Consider the following 6,000-nt stretch of genomic DNA (forward strand, 5'->3'; position numbering starts at 1 on the left):
TACTGCCAATTTAGTAGGGGCATGGGCATTCTCCAAGTTCATGTACTTTCTGCCAATGTTGCCTCATGAGTGAAGTAAACCGCTGAATAGTCAAGTTCAAGTGGATGCAAGTCTGCATTGAGAATTTACTTCAAGCCAGGCACTGTGTTATCAACCTAAGAAGAAGCAAGGGACAGGGTACTCTTAGGAAAACTTGTATAGACTCCACCTTAGGGCTTCTTCTGAGATTCCCGCTAGTAAAATCTTCACACAATGCATGGGATTCAAACCAGCTATGGAAGAAATCAAGAGATAACTAATTATCATGAGGCCGAAGATATTGAGAATAATTGGCACTGTCTCATTATGATATGGTAGTAAAGGGGACAGATTATAATACAGAAAATGAAGCCTAATGAATTGTATTATCCCTCTTAGAGAAAGAATGTTTGGGCAGAAAATAAAAGGTTGGCACACATATAAATGTGCAGTGACATGAATTCCCTAACTCTGCCCACAGAAGGCTCTTCTCTGCCTCTGACAGATAAAGCCCTATAGTGGCATTGGATGCATTTGAGAAGCATAGGCTGATGCCAGTAATTATTTTTGTTCAATAAATGAATATTTCCCATCCCTCCTCTCAATTCGTGATGAATGTTCACCATACCCATATCTGAGCATACCAGTATACTATTTATTATAAGTTAATAACTCATCATTCTGTGCATTTTTAAAAACTAAATGATATTAGTTAATATGAGAAAGTCTCCCTAAGGAATGTATTTTTCATAGTACTTAAAAAATTGAGTGCCGAGGTGCCTGGGTGGCTCAGTTCGTTAAGGGTCTGCCTTCAGCTAAGGTCATGATCTCAGTGTCCTGGGATTGAGCCGCACATCTGGCTCCCTGCTCAGCGAGGAGTCTGCTTCTCTCTCTTCCTCTGCCCCTCCCCCACCCATCACATTTTTTCTCTCTCTCTCAAATAAATATAAAATCTTAAAAAAAAAAAAAAAAAAAAGGAAAGAAAATTAGTTCCTAGTTCCTAGGCTGTGGACCAGATTCTAGGCTGCGCTGTTCTGGCTGAGTGTGCGGGGGTGGAAGGCAACTTGGCAGCCCGCCGGCAGACTGGTAATGTCCCAGCCCTGTCTCGTGCTTCTGTGAAAATGAAACCCTGTTCATAAATAGAAGGAAGACACAGACACAAATAGTGATAAGCATCATAATGGATGTTTACAAGTAAGTGATACAGGGGCTCAACAGAGGAGAAGTTTCAATTGGTTCTGAGTGTCTGCAAAGCTGAATGTAGAAGCTGCCATTTGAGATGTACCTAAAATGATACAGCATTTTTCTACAGGCAAAGAGGGAGTGGGTCCATGTCCAGGCAGAAGGAACAGTTGGGCTCTGATATTCCATTTGCAGAGAGAACTAGTGCTTGGTTAGGTATCATGGTTGTTTGGTCAATGATGTATGATGTTCTGCAGGAGTGGGGAAGTCTTCTGCTTGAGGGCTACTGGTTTAATCATGAATGTTGTCCAGGGGCCTTTCTGAATATCTGTATCTTTCCTTGGCCACTCCTGAAAGCAGTCTGTAGTCTGCAGTCTGGGGAGAACAGAAAAGCAGTGTCTACTAGAAACTAAGAAATATGTAACTCGAACGGATTCATTAAGGAACTTGCAGCCACAGCCCAGGAAGGAGCTAGACCAAGGATGACTTTAACCAGTGGCAGAGTCAGATGTGAACTGCTTATTGTATTTCCAACTATAGGATGACAGTTGTGATGATAGATCTGGGGAGGTTTGTGTCAATTTAGGGAAAGCACCAAGTTGTTCACTGAATTCCTCTGGTTCAATTCCTAAGAGATTTGGGAATTTCAGCTTGGATCTACGTTGAGACCAAGGTATGAAGTATAAGATTTAGCGGAAGAACAACTCTCAGACTGGTTGAAATTCTCAAATTCTTTTTTTTAAAAAAATATTTATACATCCATTTGAAAGAGAGAGAGAGAAACAGAGAGAAATAACCTTAAGCAGACTCCACACTGAGCGTAGAGCCCAACGTGGGACTCAATCCCACAACTGTGAGATCACCACCTGAGCCAAAACCAAGAATAGGCTGCTTAATCAACTGAACCACCCAGGCACCCCTGAAACTCTCAGATTCTTAAAGGATCTTCTAAATACTTCCTTTGGTTTCTTCATTCTTCTTTAGAGGGTTTCTGAGCGCTATAGTACAAATCATGACGCAGAGCAGATTGAAACCCTAAAAACTCATAACTCCTGGCTTTTTTTCCTTTTCAGCTTCTCATCAGTGTCTATCTTCAGACTTTCACGTCTTACCCCCCCCCCACCACCCTGTGCAGACAATTGTGCTTCCAGCATCTATTTCACAGAAAACAGTCACTCAAGCCATGGATATTTTCACTTTATGCCCTTTCTGTAAACCACTCTGTGTTGGCTATACTCTTCACCTCTTCTCATTTGGCCTCCCTGCCCTTCTTCCCAGCTTCTCTGCTTTTTTCCATCAAGGGCAGAAGTAAACACAGGGTCAATGCAGGGGTGAGGGCTTGAAATCTAAATAGCAACTGTTGGATTTGGTAACATGAAAATCTTCGATCAGTACCCAATTCCCTGCATCTTATTCATTCTGCCACCAATGGTGGCTTTTGCTAAACTCCTGGAATTCCCTGGGCCATATAACATTGGTGCTGCAATGTTGCCATGTGAGTGGCTCAAAGCCATATTTCTTTCAGAACTTTGCATCATGTCACCTCCCTTTATGTTCTTCTCTGGGGAATGATACCTCTGTCTACCCAAGTGCTCAGTCAGAGGAAATCATAAGCCTTGGGATTATTTTAAATTCTTTCTTCTGCTTTACATTCCACATCCACTCATGCTCCTGCTTGTCCAACTTGGGAGTGTCTTCTCTTCCACCCCTCCTTCCAACCTCACCATGAGGTCCTCATCCACAAGCTGCTCTCCTCTAACAGGTGTTTTGCCCATCTCTTTCCTCTTCTGTGGCTTCAATAACTCACCTTTACTCTCTTCCCACATACTCTTTGCAAACCTAAGTTGGGTCCTATCCCTCCCTGTGCAAATCCCCCTGTAGCTCCCTATGGCTCACCTACATGGAAGAAATGTCTGTTCCTTGGCAGGGTGTGCAAGCCTTTTAATGTGATTCTTGCCCTCTCAGGCAGTTTTAATTCTTGTCCCCTGGAGGAAAATGCTATAGTTCAGGATTAAGGTAGTCTTATAGATTCTTAGAGATAATGTGTTCCTGAAAATCTTGGACTTTCATGCATTAATTTACATTCCCCAGAATGATATTTACCTTCCATTCCCACAGGTCTCCTGGCAAGTACCTGGGTCTTTATATACTTTTCTGCAAAGCTTCTGTGTTCACATGAAGAAAACATGATTATCCCTCTTCTTTCTGCTATATTGTAGACATTCTTGAAAGAAATAAATTACCTTACTTATTTTTTAAAATTTATTTATTTATTTGAGAGAGAGAGAGTGTGTGTGTGCATGAGTGGCAGGGGCAGAGGGAGAGGAAGAGAGAATCCCAAGAAGACTCCATGATGAGTGCAGAGCCCCACATGGGGCTTGAGGTCATGACCCTGAGATCATGACTTGATCAAAATCAAGAGTCAGATGCTTAACCAACTGAGCCACCCAGGCACCCTTAAATTGCCTTACTTATGTTAAATGCACGCATAAATTACCTCATTTAACATTGTACATATATGCTGACGTAGGTAGGGCTCTTTAGTTTGAAATCAAACCTAGCTCAGTACACCACATCTCAATAAAATTTGAGTGGGCAAATGAATGCAATCTGGTGCTGCTGGCTAGACTATCACCCAGTTAAAGAATCATGGGCTCCCCAGGTCACTGGGGGAACTCAAAAATAGATTCCAGGTATTTCTGAGTTAGAACCCAAGACACAGATTTCTAAGAGGCTCCCCAGTTAATTCTAATGCAACCACAGTAGACATTTGGGAGTCACTAATCCCAACCATCTTAGATACATAAATGCTCTTCTCTGCCTCTGGAAGATAACTGGGTTCTCAGCTTCCTCAGGTAAACATCTTTCGTTTCTAGCACCAAGATGGGTTGTTGACATCACAGACATTGAACTGGCAATACTGCAACTATCCACAATTAGCCCCTGGTAGCGCTCACATATCCACAATTTGGATGGGTATTCCAGGAGTGCATTCACTTTCTGGCCTTGTGAGCTTTCGTTCGTGTCATGCCGTCTTGGGACAGCCCAGCAGATGGCAATATGACCTCAGGAAATGACTGAGTGGGGCGGATGATTCGTGGTCACTTTGAGTGACCACAAGGTGGCAGCATTGCACGGTGTTCTGATTTAACCTAAGGCAGGAAATCCTACTTCGACTTTTCACAGCCATACCTTCCTAGGATGCTAAAAGTGATGGTCTCAAAGGCTGCACCACTGTGTGATTTGCATTGTTTCAGATAAAATGGTTTATCTTCGATCGGTTAATACCTGGAATGTGGACAGAAACTCTTGATCGTTTTGCTTTCTCACAGAACGACCGATTTCCATGGATAGAATGGCACAGTACATCTTCATCAATCATTACGACTTAAGGTGAAGGCCAGAGGCAGGTTTTGAAAGGTTTTGTGAGGTCTTTGTATGGCAACAGGGGTGTGGCAAAATCCATTCCCCAAGGGGTTGCCACATGCAGAGGTCTAAGACCTCAAGAGTTGCAGACCTCCAGTAAAGGAGGCTGGTAGCTCTCAGCTAGGGCCCAAGACTCTCAGGCACCACTGCGGGCCCAGCCCTACCCGAACCTCCAGTTTCCAAGATCTCTTTGATGTTTTTTTAATGTGCAGTCTCTCAATTCTCCAATAGTGGCAACTAATTCGCATAATCTACAGCAGAACAAACAAAATACAACCATAAACCAAGTTAACCTTTGCCTGCCAGCTGACAGCTCCTGTGTTCCTGGAAGGGTTAAAAAATTAGGAGTGAGACTCCAAGGTGTCAGAAAGGGATGCTGGGGGCCAGGCCCTCCACAACATCTCACTTTGAGTTTTTGCCCAGGAGAAGCATGTTTAAATAATCTTCAGAACGTTTGTCAGGAACAGAGAATGCAGATTTCTCTGAAAGTAACATTCTCTTTAAAGAGAGTCCCCAGAAGAAGTTGTTACTATTTGAATTTTTAAATAGTGTTAAAACTGCTCCCTTAGGTTATTTTTGCTGGCTTTATTGGCAGGGAAATCATGCTTCTACTTGTGCCATAGAAATATTTTCATAAATAATAATTGCCATAATATTTCTATGTGACATTTAATTTTTTGTCTATGTTGGACATTTATTTGTTATTTTTACTGATTATGAAAGTCATACATGCCCTTTGGGAGCAGGAAGTGGGGGGACCTCAAACACTATATAAACGCTTCATAAGCCATGAAAAATAGAAAAATCAATGTCTCCTCACAAGGCTCCTCTCCCCCTAATATGGTAACAGCATTGTGTGTGCTTTTATAGACTTTTTCAATGCATCAAAATGTCAATAGGGGATAAATATGTGAATCTAAGTATTTATAGTTTGTGTTACCAAAAATATATGATACTGGTTTGAAGTCCACTTTTTCACACAATAATACCATTTGAAGAGTGGATTAATATATTGACTGGATTGTTCTTAGAAATCGCCATCCGTAACAGACATAACAAACCTGTGTTCAAATTACAGCCCCACTGTTTATGGTAGTGACAGATGACATCCTAATCTTGTTTCTGTCTTTAATGGAAACATTTCTGTTTTTTTAGAACTGAATGTAAGGCTGAATTTGGTTTAGTATATGTAATATTTTTAATACATTGGGAAAGTATTCATCTATTTTTATTTTTTTCAAAAGGAATTGATTTTATTTTAAATTATGGCTGGATATCAGCTCTTATTAAAATGCTATTTTGATATCTACTGAGATGCTTACTTTTTTGACTTTATGATATGACTAATGATTTTAAAAGATTTTCTTTTAATGA

General features: G+C 41.2%; 1 long non-coding RNA gene across 3 annotated transcripts in view; it reads left to right on the forward strand.

Moving 5' to 3' along the window:
• Positions 1 to 3,455, forward strand: part of LOC140595307 (uncharacterized) — a 72,033-nt gene extending 68,578 nt beyond the window's left edge. For all 3 annotated transcript variants that reach the window (XR_011996800.1, XR_011996799.1, XR_011996801.1), the window contains one exon: positions 3,319 to 3,455. This is a non-coding gene — a long non-coding RNA (uncharacterized lncRNA). The remainder of the gene's footprint in view (positions 1 to 3,318) is intronic.
• The last annotated feature ends 2,545 nt before the right edge of the window (positions 3,456 to 6,000 follow it).

The sequence above is a fragment of the Vulpes vulpes genome, chromosome 14, assembly GCF_048418805.1.
Source record: "Vulpes vulpes isolate BD-2025 chromosome 14, VulVul3, whole genome shotgun sequence".
Classification (NCBI taxonomy): Eukaryota; Metazoa; Chordata; class Mammalia; order Carnivora; family Canidae; genus Vulpes; species Vulpes vulpes.